Here is a 14755-nt window from a genome sequence, read left to right on the forward strand (position 1 = left end):
TAAAGTCATTTATTAAATGCTTACCATGTGCAAAACACTGAGCATACAGAAAATGAAATATCCTGGAAGAGGTAAATTGGAATGTGTGGGGCAGTGTGGTAGTAATTTCATTTTACATAAAGGATTCACCACAGGATTCCTTTAAATAGTTACTCCCCTAATACATCTAGAACATGATTTAATTTATATTCTTCTCTCCAGAATTGGTTTATCACATGAAACAAGGGACAACTGCACTTTAATAAGAAGGTGGCAGGATATTAGAGGAAAATGGAGATGTAAAAGGGCATTACAATAATAACTTACTTTTATATGGTGCTTTCCTTACACTATCTCATTTGATTCTTGACACAACCCTGTGAAGTAAGCATTTTAGAAAGTATCCTCTACATCTTACAGATGAGGGAACTGAGGCTCAGAAAGATAATCTACCCACAGTTACATGGTTTGTAAGTGATTGAACCCATTTCTCCCGATTTAGTCCATTGGTCTTTCTGCGGTACCACACTGAGATTAGCAGGTTTTAACTGCAATAAATAATAAGCATGGTGGAATGGAATGAGCATTGGAAAAGGTCTTAATGCTAATAATAGCTAAGAGTTATACAGTGCTTTAAGGTTTGCTAAATGCTTTACATTACCTCAAGAGCCTAGGATTCTAGCTGTAGGAATATGGGCAAGATGCTTTATCCCACTAACCCTCTGTTTTCTTCTTTGTAAAATGAGGTTAGAGTAAATGATTTCTAAGACTCCCTCTCACTTTAAAGGGCTACCGTTCTTGGGTTGCCATCTTTGCATGCAAACTAATGGCATTTCAAATCAACAGAATCGAATTTGTGTAGAATCAAATCCTGCACATTCCATTATAATTAGGTCTGTAGGGTAGCTTTTTAACTTACTGTGTTTCCATTTGCAGAATTATAGACTTAGATCTGGAAGGGACCTTGGACACCAGCTAGTCCAACCTCTTTATTTTATAGAGTAGGGAACGGAGGTCTAGAGAGGCCCAGCCACTTGGCCAAGGCTAAATGAGCATGTTAAGGCAAGCAGCAGGCCCATTGTTTCAGGCTTGCTATGTAATTATCAGTTGCATTGGTGGTGATTTGGAGTGGTTATAGAAAGTATAGAGTTTCCTGTTTGTTCTTCCTTCCTAAGTGAGATCCCTTACAAGGACGAGGAAAGAAGTGGTCAAGTAGCTATCAGGTGTTTGACAAGTTTCCTCCTGCTAGACAAATGCCAGCAGTCACATACAGGGAACGTCAGCCTTAAGCTTAGAGTATTTGTATTTGTATTTTGTAGTAGTTACTGTTAGTATAACATGTTGTGTGTATGGGGAAGGGGAAAGGGCATAAGCACTTTACAATGATTATCTCATTTGATCTTAACAACAACCCTGTGAGGTAGGTACTATTATTATACCCATTTTTACAGTTGAGGAAACCTAAGCAAACAACGATGAAGTGACTTGCCCAACATCACACAGCTAGTGTCTAAAGTCACATTTGAATTCAGGTCTTCCTGACTCTATCCATAGCAATACCAGCTGTCTCTTTGTATGTCTTTGTGCATTTCTTTTAGGAGGAGCTTTTGAGCTCCTCAAAAAAATGGGGGGGGGAGGACATAAGGAATAGTAGCTAGGGAATATGTTGTTTTATACCAAAGATCTCAATGTCTCCAAAGTTGTGTTCTAGGAGCTCAAGGTGGGGGAAAAAGATGGAGAATAGACAAGTTGGGTTGCTGACTGTGCTAAATCTTGGCTTTCTGAAATAAGAGAAAGAGGTTAAAGATCATCATGACTCCTAAAATAATTGATCAAAAATAGGAGAGGACCATTAGAATTGACAAATTTAAGGAACTCAAAGGAGAATGGGAAGACTTATTTGAACAATGAAAATAAGCTGCACCAGGAAAATATACACTATAAGAAGCAAAAAGAATGACCTCCCCACCTCCCTCCTAACTGAAAACCATGCAATTATAATGACCAAGCTTAGTCCCAGAAAAGAAATGAGAAAATGCACCTCAGTCAGTCAACAATCATTTATTAAGGTCCCACTATATGCCAGGCACTGAGCTCAGCACTGGGGAGATATAAAGAAAAGCCAAGGAGCAGTCGATAGAGCACCAGCCCTAGATTTGGGAGGACCTGAGTTCAAATCCAGCTTCAGACACTTAACAATTACTAGCTGTGTGACCCTGGGCAAGTCACTTAACCCCAATTGCCTCACCAAAAAAAAAAAAAAAAAAAGGAAAGAAAAGAAGTACCTGCCCTCAGGGAGCTTACATTCTAAAGTAACAATCTGTACATAACTAGGTACATACAGTATGTATTCAGAATCAATGGAAGGGGAAAAGACAGAGAAAGGAGGTAGAGTGTCATGTGCAAAGCAAAGCAATTAAGCCAGTATAGGTGGGTTGTAATATGCATGGAATGAAGTAAAGTTTAAGAAAAGTGCAAATGAGAAAAGTTCCAGGTTATAAAGAGTTTTATTTTTTTATCTTAAAAGTATTTTATTATTTTCCAGTTACATGTAAAGATAGTTTTCAACATTTGTTTCATAAGATTTTTAGTTCCAAATTTTTCTCCTTCCCTTCCTTCCCTCCCCAAGATAGAAAGCAATCTGATATAGGTTATATATGTACAATTACATTGACCATATTTCTGCGTTAGTCACATTGTGAAAGAAGAATAAGAACACAAGGGAAAAACCTCAAAAAAGAAAAAAACAACAACCAAAAAGTAGAAATAGTATGGTTCAATCTGCATTCAGAATCCACAGTTCTTTTTTCTGGATGTGGAGAGCATTTTCCATCATGAGTCCTTTGAATTATCATTGCACTGCTGAGAAGAGCTAAGTCTATCACAGTTGATCATCACACAATGTTGCTGTTACTGTGTACAATGTTCTCCTGGTTCTGTTTACTTCACTCAGCATCAGTCCATTTAACTCTTTCCAGGTTTTTTTCTGAAATCTGCTTGCTCATCATTTCTTACAGCACAATAGAATTCTATTACATTCACATACCACAGCTTGTTCAGCCATTCCTCAATTGATGGGCATTCCCTCGATTTCCAATTCTGTAAGGAGTTTTAAATGTCAAGGAACTTAATATTAGATCCTAGAGGCAATAGGGAGTCACTAGAGCATATGGAGAAATAGGGTGACATATTCAGGCTTCCATGGAGGATAGATTGGAGCAAGGAGAGACCTAAGGTGGTGAAACAAAGTAAAAGACTACTGCAAAATAGTCCAGGCAAGAGTTGATGAGGGCCTCCTCCCCTTCTCTGCAGCAGTGGAATTCAGTTGTTGTGTTAGCTTTGCTGAAGTGCTTTTCTTCTCCTTTTTATTCTTTGTTAGAAGGGATGGTTCACTAGGTAGGCAAGGGGAGAGGGTGGAGGGATATATTTGGAAATGAAGGTGATGAAGTTTTTTGCTTTTGGGTATTTTTTTTTTTTTTTAGTGAGGCAATAGAGGTTAAGTGACCCGCCCAGGGCCACACAGCTAGTAAGTGTTAAGTGTCAGGCCAGATTTGAACTCAGGTCCTCCTGACTCCAGGGCCGGTGCTCTATCCACCACACCACCTAGCGGCCCCTAGTTTTTTGTTTTTTTGAAAGGCGAGGGAGTAGGCCAGGGTGATGGAAATCAGACTATGTGCCAATGAAAATACACTTTTCCCGCCATCTTAGAGTCATCAGGGTTAGGGCCTTGAGTTATCAATCCCTGTTGTCCATCCATTTGCCATCCAAACGTGACATTTAGATGTCAATGACCTGGACTGGATGCTGAACAGAGATTTCTAATTCCTAATTAGAATTCTATCTATTTTTGGAAATTTGAAGTTTTGAGAAACGGGATGTAGGCCAGGGCTATCGAACACAATAATGTTTTCTTCCTGAAAGCTGAATAAGCCTGATATTTACAGTGAACTGGAGGCTTGTTGACTTTCTAAAATAATCTATATTTGCTCTCAAGACTTCACCTTTCAAAAGTTAAGTGAGTTGTGACAATGGGACAGAAATACTTTTGATCTGGGCAGTTTCATGTTGGTTAGCTCATTTATAAGCTACCCCATAGAAGCAGAGCTGCGAGAGAGAGCAAAAGGGTTAGTATGCTCCCATAATTCCTTGCTGTGTGTGATATAGGAAGCCCATGGCCCTGGAATCAGATGGTTTTAGAAGAATGGGGTAGAGCTATTCCTGTTGCCACCACCTTAGTCCAGTCCCCCATTGCCTCATGCCTGGCCTACTACAAGCTCTTAGCTGACCTTTTAGCCTCTAGCACCTACTCCTTCTACTTTATCTTGCACACAATCACCAGACTTATTCTCTTTTATCGAGTTATTGCACTGCTCAGACATCTTTAGGTGGCATACCATGCTTCTAGAAAAAAAAACTCAATTTCTTAGCCCAACATTCAAGGCTTTCCACAATTAGGCCTCAACCAATCTGCTCTACTTCATTTGCTATATTCTTCTGTCCTACATAAATTTTCTGCTTAAACAAGCTGGTATGCACACTTCCTGTCTGCACAAACTGGCCTTAAGCCTTCCTATCTCTGTGCCTTTGTTCACACCATCTTCTCTGGGCTGAAATACTGCTGATTTTTTTCTCTAACACTCCAGGGACTGCTGCTTCCCACTGAGCCCTATCTGCCTTCTCCCTAAGGTCAGATGACCTCCCTTTATCAGACTTAGTCAATTCTCCTGAAGCCAGATGACCATTTGGAGTTCCCAAGGGCTGGTGATTAGAACATGATTTTAGAGCTATAAGGTGAGGGTGAGGATTTAATGAGGAGTCTGTGAAGAAATTGGCCACTGCTATTCTTTCTTTTCCTTCTCTAGAAAGCTGCAATAATTGTTGATTTGGGGCACCATAAAGTATTTTTTGCTTGTAGGGCAGAAGAACTAGAAGCAATAGATGGGAGTTGTAATGGTACAGATTTCAGTAAGGAAGAATTTCCTATCTAGGGGAGCTATCCAAATTCAGAGAGGGCTTTGAGAGGTTGTGAATCTCTCATCATTGGGAATTCAGGCTGGGTCTGAACAACCATTGTGGAGATGTCATAGAGGGAATTCTTATCCATGGGATCATGAATTTTAATGCTAGCAGGGGCTTTAGAGGTCACCTGTCCAACCTCCCCAATTTACAGAGGAGGAAACAGAGAGGAGTTATATGACTTGCCCAGGGCCACATAGATCATAAGTGGCACAGTCAGAATTTGAACCCATATCCTCTTATGTCTACAAGTTCATTCTTTCTACTGTATTATTGTGCCTCACAAAGAAAGACTCATAAGATCAGAGTCTGCCTAGGTCAGGGCTTCTTAACTGGGCATATGTGAATTATGTGTGTGATATATATACATATATATATGTATGTATATATGTATGTATGTATATGTATGTATATATGCACATATACACATATACCTGCATCTATGTGTATATATGTATATGCATGTGCATATATATATTTGATAATTATATTTTAATACAATTGGTCTCTTTTGCAATCCTATTTATATTTTGAATTTAAAAACAAGATTCTGAGAAGGGGGTCCATAGATTTCACCATATTGCCAAAGGAGTCTATGACATACTAAAAAAGGTTAAAACCCCTGATTCTAATCCAACCCCTTGTTACAGACATAACATTTAGATAAAAAGGAAAAAAAAATACAGAATCTCTTCCCTGGAGGAACTTACAGTCTAGTTAGGAGATATGGCATATATACAAATAACTACAAAACAAAATGATACATAACTGAAAAATGGTAACAATTTGATTTGAAGTCAAGTTTATATCCTGTCTCTGTTCTTACTTGTGTGAAATTGAGCCTCTTTGGGCCTCAACAAAAGGATTAGACAAGATGTTCTCTTATCTATCTTTTCTAGCTCTAGATCCCATGATGCTATGATTAATCAAAGCCCAAGATAAAGCCCAAGGTACTGCAATTGAGATGTTCCCTCCAGGTTGATACTGGTCCCTAATCCACTATTCTTTGGATCAAGCCATCCTACCATTCCCCTCCTTTACAGGGTGCAAGCTGTGAGTTGCATCTCCTGGTCTCAGTGACACCTGACTTCAAAGGTCTGTCATTTCATTGCCATGGGACAATCAAAGCCTCTCTCTGCCTTAAATAGAAACTCTTCACTATTTCCCATAATCAGAAAAAAATCACCAGTTGGTGGCTCGTCTTCTAAACAGGAGCATCTCTGAAATTAGCTTGATTATTCATTGGATAAGACTCCAGGTCTGAATCCCAAGTTTTCCAGTGCCATTGGATAGGCCAGAGCTTGTATTCTTCCAACATCAAAGAAAGGATCTTAGGATTCCATATTGAAAGAGACATGAGAGGACATCAAATCCAATCCATTTCCCTTTACAGAGGAGGAAACTGAGGCACAGCAAGGTTAAGTGACTTGTCCAGGGCATACAGATAGTAAATATGGATGGGCAGGATTTGAATCAAGTCTCCCTGCCCACAAGTTCAGTGTCCTGTCCATCATACTACATTGCTTCTCAACATGATCATGACTCTAGTTAAATCATTTAACTCCATGCCACTCCTATGATATAGGAGTGATATGTATAAGGTTCCATTTTTTTCTCTGTGTTAAGAATGATAATTTTTTCTATTACCTGTCATCTATGAATTCGCATGCTTGAATATTATTGTTACCCTCTTTCCCACAGTTGCATTCTATGGATTAATGAGGAATTTTACTACTCTGCAGTCAGGGTTCAGCTCAAGTCCCATCTTCTGTTCTTATTCAAATCTATTCATCTCTCTTTTTTTTTTCTCAGAAGTCCTTTGCGGTTTACCTGGACAGCAAATATTGCCTTGTGTTGCCTAATTTCCAGATGTCGTTTGTCTTGGTTCTGCAATGAGAATATAAGCTCACGGAGGGCAGTGACTGGACCTTCTGTACCACTCAGCTTTGTAACTCTGTCCCTGGGGCTAAACTCCCTTGACCGATGAGTGAGTGCAGACTTAGCTAGCTCATTCTAACCAGCTAGCCTTGAACCATGAGAACAAGCTTCAAACACAATCCAGTGGTGCACAGAGACCATCCTGCCTTTGGTCTTCCTGCTATACATGGATGCCTGACCCTCCTCTTGTTCTGGGCTTAGCAATCAAATCAGCTTTTGGAAATGGTGTGTTAATTGGACTTCCTTGTGGACCAACTCACCATCCCTGCTATTCCCCAAGCTAGATTGCCCTGTCTTGGCTACCAATCCTCCATATGTGTCATCTTCCTCATTAGAATGTAAGGCCCTTCAGGGCAGAGAATACCTCACTTTTTGTATTTGTATTCCCAGTTCTAGGTGCAATACGTGACACATAGAAAATACTTAAATGCTTTTTCATTCATACATTCTCCCCTTTATCCCTCATGTCACTTACAGAAGAGTTGGAGGAATATTTAATATTAAATTCATATCAATTAACCAATGGATTGATCTAAAGCTGGTGACTTTGGAGGTAGATATTTAATTGGCGTGCAGAGATTGAATGAATGCTTTTCACTTGAGAGCAGTTCCCAAATCCGGCCAGTTCCTTGGTAAGACTCAGGCATCCAACAAGTGTTTAAACCTTTTTATTTTGTAATGACAAATCAGTCCATTTCAGATGGTCTCAAGCAGTGATGGCTAGGTCACCTGACAACAATCACTCAGGTAATTACATGGGTTTCAAATTGTGCACTGCTTTAGGTCCTCAAAGCAATTTCAGAATCAATTTGAGGTTTGACAGGGAGCCAGTAGAACTCCTGTGGGCCTAACAGGGCATGCTGGGTCTGCTTAGCCTTTGCCATCATTCCTGTTGTAGGACTCCTCCTACCATGGAAACAGGCCTGGTGTCCTCTCTTACCACTCTCCGTGGAAAAAAAAAACAAATAAATAAAAAATTAATAAATTACTAAATGGATCTAATTGAAGATAAGGGAGGTTCTTGGCTCCACTCCTTCCAACCTTCCTCTACAATACAAAGGGCTAACATTAGAACATGACCAGTAATATTTCCTTACAGTTTAAAATAAAGCCTTGCCCCCTGGAAATCAAATCACAAAGGGCAACCTTTAAAAAAAATTTTAAAGCAATGGATTGCCCAACTCTCCATATCTAGGATGAAAATGAAAACCACTCTTGGTAACCATGTAAAATGGATTTGGAAATCTTAGACTAGTGGCAAATGAATGATGATCCTTGTCAAAACAACCCTGATTCCAGGTCTATATTTACTGTACGCCTTCAGGGACCACATTCCTAAAAGAGCAGAAGCAGGAAGGAGACCCTGCTCTTGTCAGTCCTCTGTATCTATTGGATATCTCACAATGGTTGCTCCAGGTGGCAGCTGATGAAATGACCTACAATCATTAGAGGATAAAGCAGGGTGATATGCTGAGGGAAGGGTAGGGCCATGACTTATGAGCCTCAGTTTCTTCATCTACAAAATAGGGAGAATAATATTTACACTACTTTCTTGCAGGGCTATAGTGAAGAAAACACTCTAAGTCTTAAAGCACTATAGAAATGTGAATTGAGGCTGCTGTTGTTAAAATTATTGCTGAAAGTCAGGGCCAAGTCTTGGTGAAGCCTTTGGTGTCAGATTATAGATGTTTTATCCTTTATTCTACTTCGGTGGTACACTTCCCTAACCTTTTTTCTCCCATACCAATAAAAAAATGAAATCTCTTCCCCTTTGTCTTGTATAAAAGGCTATAGATTCCTTCTACTTAGATCTTTTATTCACACTAGGGTACAAATGACCTGGATGTGTTTGGAAATGGGGCCTGCGGCCCAAAATGGGGATCAGTAGCTTGGGTCAAGGACGTGGAAGGAATTAGGGAAGAATGAAAACCTTGGTCCTGGAAGGTGGCAATTAAGGACATCCTATCCCCCTGAAATAGTTGCTGCAGATTTGGGGGCCTGACAGTCTCTTTTTGGGGGGGGGGCAGGCAACGGGGGTTAAGTGACTTGCCCAGGGTCACACAGCTAGTAAGTGTCAAGTGTCTGAGACCGGATTTGAGCTCAGGTACTCCTGAATCCAGGGCCAGTGCTTAACCACTGCACCATCTAGCTGCCCCTGACAATCTCTTGAAGATCTTTCTGCTGGTCCTCTTATAGCAGTAGTTATTGACACAGGATTCATGGATCCCCACGTTATCCGTGGATAGATTTCAGGAAGCCTATCAACTTAGATGGGAAAAATACATCTTTGTTTTAACTAACCTCTAACTGAAACTATTTTTTTTCTTTGATTATTTAAAAACCCATTATTCTGAGAAGGGGTCCATTAGACTTTATCAGCCTGCCAAAGGGATCCATGACAAAAATAAAGGTTAAGAACCCCTGTCTTATAGGGATAGCAGAACTTCCTCTAATTGGAAGACTCAACATCATGCCTGCCTGGTTCTTTGCCCTTCTTTCCCCTCCTTCTCCTTCTCTAACTTCTCCAAACAGCTACCCGTGACCCTGCTCTGGTGATTGGGATGACCCTTGGGTACTTATGACCTGGTTGCCATGGTGACATCTCTCTGCCTCCAGTCCAGCCCTTGGGCTCTGGGATCCTGGCTGAATTGCCTCAAGGGCTGATTTACTTATTCCATGAAACAGACTGAACCCACCCCATTACCCTATTGCCAACTCAACTATATTTAATATATTTGTGGATGGTGAGATCCTAGCACCACACCTGTTCTTAGTCCACCCCTGGTCAGCAGGGCTTCTCAACACCTGGATATCCTTATATAACAAGAGTGGATAAGATCAGTTTTTCCTGGAGCCCTTAAAAGATGAAGAGGAACTCTCAAGATTTAGGTTGATTTGGGCTCATGGCCCTGTGATTTCAAGTGATTGCACTTATTTTTCTTTTCAAAACCTTAAGGGATTATGGGGAGGAAGCTCATGAAGCACAGAAATCTCCCTGGGACAAGGGACCTTGCCAGGACAGAAGAATGGGGTATATGGAAGGGGGGGGTGATGGTGTTGAGATGTAACTGTCCTCCCATTCATTTCCCCCTGTTCCCAAAGTAGCAGAATGAGATTGGAGGTTCCTGAGTTTTTAATGCATAGAAGGCAAGAATTCCAAGTGATGATTCCATGACAGTTGCAAATTGGCCATGTTGCAGCAGTCGCAAATTAACAACCTACCTAGAAACGTCGAATGCTGCTCGTGTGGCAGTGGTGAGGAATTACAGTCACCCAGTGAACCACAGCTTTGACTCCGATGACCTCTGCACATTAAACTTGCTGCATGATGCTCAATGAATCTGTCCCTCTGTTGCGTCCAGTGCAACATTATTCCTAGTGACTCTGACAGTAATGGGACTAAAAGCTTGGGAAACCAGGGGCAACCCTTAGGGGTGACTCTGAAGTTTGCCTGAGGTGCTCTGGTTCATGACAGTGGCTTAGGTAAGAGGAAGCACTGAAGAAGGGGTGGTTGACTTGACCTGATATCAGCCTCCATGAATATTTCAATGGTACCTCTTGGGTACAAGGTGCCATCCAGAGGCTGGTCTGGGAGACCCCTAGAGGCTGTGATATCTGGTTAGGGTGGGGGATTTATGGAACAATGTCTTCCAAATACTCAGATGGATCTGTGATCTCATGGCCATGATCACATATCTTTGGTGGCCTCTTTTATACCTCGATTCTCCTTCCTAATGTTATGTTTATAATGGATTGTAGGCTGTCTACACTCACCATGGGCCTATCCATCACCTTACAGTGATGGGTCCAGTTCAGTTCTTTGGAGACTGTCACATCCTATAACTCATGACCATATAAAAACACTGGAAAGACATTGGTATTAAAGAGGTCTTCCAAACACACAGAAAAAAGAAAGTACTGTTGAACATATAAGACACATTTACCCCAGTCAAGGGCAAAGGGCCTCACATGGTGGAAAGTATGAACTATGTTTGGTCTATGGAGGTGCTCATGGTTTTTGGTGTTTAAGTTGTTGTTTAGTCCTTTCAGTCATGTCTGACTCTTTGGGGATCCCATTTGGGATTTTCTTGGCAAAGATACTGGAGTGATTTCCCCTTTGGTGGAATAAGACAGATTTTCCCCCAGATTGCCAAAGGGGTCCATGACACAAAAAATGTTAAGACCCCCTGGTCTAGGGGCAGCTAGGTGGTACAGTGGATAAAGCACTGGCCTTGGATTCAGGAGGACTTGAGTTGAAATTCAGCCTCAGACACTTGACACTTACTAGCTGTGTGATCTGGGCAAATCACTTAAGGCCTTGTGGATGTTTAAAATTCTAAATTGGGGTTGCCTTAAATCAGAAGCTTCAGCACCAGTCTAGCCTAGAGTTCCCACCTGGTTGGGTTCTTCCTGAAGTCCTCCTCCAGGAGCCTGCTTTAATCAGGAACACTCTAGCAAGCTGCTTGTGGAAGCTTTTTATAGATCTGGAACAGAGGTGGTCCTTACACACTGCTTCAAGGTGATTGGTTAGCGTCATCCAAATCCATTGGCTTTGAAGGTGTTCTCAAGTTGAGTTCACAGTCTAGTTTCTGAGAACAATACCTTCTTAAGGGATAGCCAGATGTGATTACAATCCAATTAACTTGAAGTAGGCTTAATGAGCAGTCAATCACTCTTACTTGATTCAATCAGTATAGATTAATCTCCAGGTGGGTCTTTGAGTATCTGCTAAATCCCATTATTTCATCACAGCCTCATTGCCCCACAAAAACAAAACAAAAACAACAACAACAACAACAACACAAGACCCCCTGGTCTACATGATCATATTAGAAGGAGGTAGGATGAGCATGATCTGGGGGTAATTTTAATTTCTTTGTATGTTAAACTGAGTCTTTATGGTTCATCATTGTAGTTATGTTTGTAGAGATGGGGGTAAAAGGGTAGATGAGAACCCTTCTTGAGTTTCTACTTACTGCTTGTGTGACTTTGGGAAAATTACTTTAATCTGTTTGAGCCTCAATTTCCTCATCTGCAAATGATGGGATTGAACAAAATGATCTCTAGACCCTATGATTTCTATGATTTACATTTATATCAATTCTGTCTAGACCTAAACTCAAAGGAACTCTGTCTGTTGCCTCTGTGCTTAGTGCCATCCCAGGGGCTAGAGATAGCCTTCCTTCTCCCAGGTAGATGGGCTTCTATAATCTTTTTCAGATTGAACTATGGGCACTGATACTGTTTTCAGAGTGGACCCTTAAATATGGCTCCATTGCATGCCTACCATGTCTGAATGTGATTCTCTTTGGGGAGCATGTTTTAAATTGACAGACCTGGAGAAAGAGTCTAAAATCTCTTTGTTTCCATAATTATGTACCACTGAATCTTGTGACTTTGACACTGAAATGCACACACTGGGTCCCTGATGATAGAATACCTTAGTGTGTTGGGACCCAGCCAATTCATTCCTATTTGAGTATTGATGAGTGGTCAAATGGTACAACTATACAATGAGAGGTGGCTGTGTTTGATACTGTTCATTGCCTCCCTTTACCAGATTATAATTGCCTTTAAGGCAGGAACTGTGTCTTCTTTTTCTTTCCAAATTTTTCTTTGTAACAAGCATTTATTAAATGCCTACTCTATACCAGGCACTGTGCTAAGTGCTTTACAAATACTTTTGTTATATTTGATCCTCACAACAATACTGGGAGGTTGGTGCTTTTATTATTCCCATTTTATAGTTTGAAGAAACAGAGGCAAACAGCGGTTAGGTGATTTGCCTAGGGGTCACACAGCTAGTAGTACATGTCTCAGATCAAATTTGAATTCAACTTTTCCTGATCACACCTCCTAGCTGTCAGTACTTTGAGTGGTCTAGAAATGCTTAACCGTCTGTTCTGTTCTTTATTTTCAGTGTTGGACAATTGCAAATTTGGGAGTCAGCTTAGAGCATGGTTTAGAGGAAAGAATGCTGGGACTTGTGAGTAGGACTCCTGAGTTCAAATCCTGGCTATAGAACCCTGAGCAAGTAATTTTCCTTCCCTAAGCCTCAATTTCATTTTTTTGTCCATGTAAATATATTTTAAGTTAAATTAGATTTTTTTTATCAACAAAAATCTATTTTCTCTTCCCCTCTCTGCCTCTCCCTCCATGGAAGAAAAAAAAAGAAAACACCATTTAACAGACAGGTATAGTATAGTATAGTATAGTATAGTAGAGATAGTATAGTATAGTATAGTATAGTATAGTATAGTATAGTGTAGTGTAGCGTAGCGTAGTGTAGTGTAGTGTAGTGTAGTGTAGTGTAGTGTAGTGTAGGTATAGTAGATGTATAGTCAAAACCCCCAATTCTTCGTTGGCTATGTCCAAAAAAAAAAAGACCTTGGGTTTTTATCTGTAAAATAATACTTGTTGTCTTATAGAGCTGTGGTGAGGATCAGGTGACATAATGGATGTACTTCTTTTTAAACCATGAGGCTTTATACAAATATGGCAAATTATGACCAAATGAAATGTATAAAGCATTTCACAACCCTTAAAGCACTTATACAAATGCTAGCTGTATATTATTTGTGGAAAATACTGCTTAAAGCTTTGGGATACTGGATGTTCCCAGGGCCTGTTGTTTGTGAGAGTTGTCCCGGTCTGGGTTAGCCCCATGCTCTGCTTAGAAGGGAGAAGAAAGAAATCCCAGTGTTTCCCAGCACTGAATAGGAATCCATGTTATCATCTGGAATCCTATAGCTTCAGCAGTCATGGGACCTACGGGAGCTGATGGAGGAGAGATACTGAATAAGTAGCAGGCTGAAGATGGAGGTGATATCTCATCAGTGTGGCTGGCGCTGCCACCACAAGGGCCAATACCCATTCAACCCCTCTTCAAATCCTGTGCAGTTCTTGTCTATATCCTCCCATACATCCTCTAAATAGGTCTCCTTCAACAGCTATAAAAGCCTGCCCTTGTTTCAGGGGGACCATGGGACATAGCTCGAGCTGGACTGTTTCAGAGATTCCAGCAGGGTGCTTGGGCTATGCCCCCATTATCACTCATTCTCAATATGTGACCATTCACCTGTTTCTGGTCACATGTTCCCGTAATGCTTCCACTTCTTATGGACAATTGCTGTGTGCTACAATCTATATAAGCTCACTGCAGGTGGCTTTCTGTGGCTCTTTTGGGTCACTGGGGATTTTGTTTTCTGAGAACAGGGTCTTCCATGGTTTGGAGTCATATGGCATAATGGGGAAAATATTTGACTTGGTAAAGCAAGACATAGCTTTAAATGCTCTTTTTCCCCTTAGCAAGGTGTCTCCTTGCATATGCTGGGCTCATACAAGATATTACGATAGACACAACCACAGACACAACTTGTCCAACCCTTCTCTGAATTTCAGTGTTAACTGAGGCATAAAGCAGGGAAAACATTGGCTCACCAAAAATGTTTGCCAGGGTCACAGAGGACATCCTGTGCAAAGTTCAAAGCCTCATGCATAGTAGGCATTTAATTGTGTTTGTCCAATTGAATTGGATTGAAAGTTCAGCTACGGATGTGGCCCAACAGGAGAGCCAAAGGTCCCTTTCCTTCAGGATGCCCATCTCCTTCCTTCCAGATTCCACTTTTCTGCTCACTACCACCCCCAACCCCAGTTGCTAAGCAACTGCCTCTCCATCTCACCATCTGTTCCCTGGCTGCTCTGGCCTACCCTGGAGCCTGGGGCTTCTGCAAAGAAAGCTGTGAATGGAGTATCCAAGGTGGGTTTGAGGACCAGAGCATGCTTTTCCCCTGGTCCCTATTGTCTTCAGGGATAAGTCTAG

The sequence above is a fragment of the Dromiciops gliroides genome, chromosome 1 (genome assembly GCF_019393635.1).
Source record: "Dromiciops gliroides isolate mDroGli1 chromosome 1, mDroGli1.pri, whole genome shotgun sequence".
Lineage (NCBI taxonomy): Eukaryota > Metazoa > Chordata > Mammalia > Microbiotheria > Microbiotheriidae > Dromiciops > Dromiciops gliroides.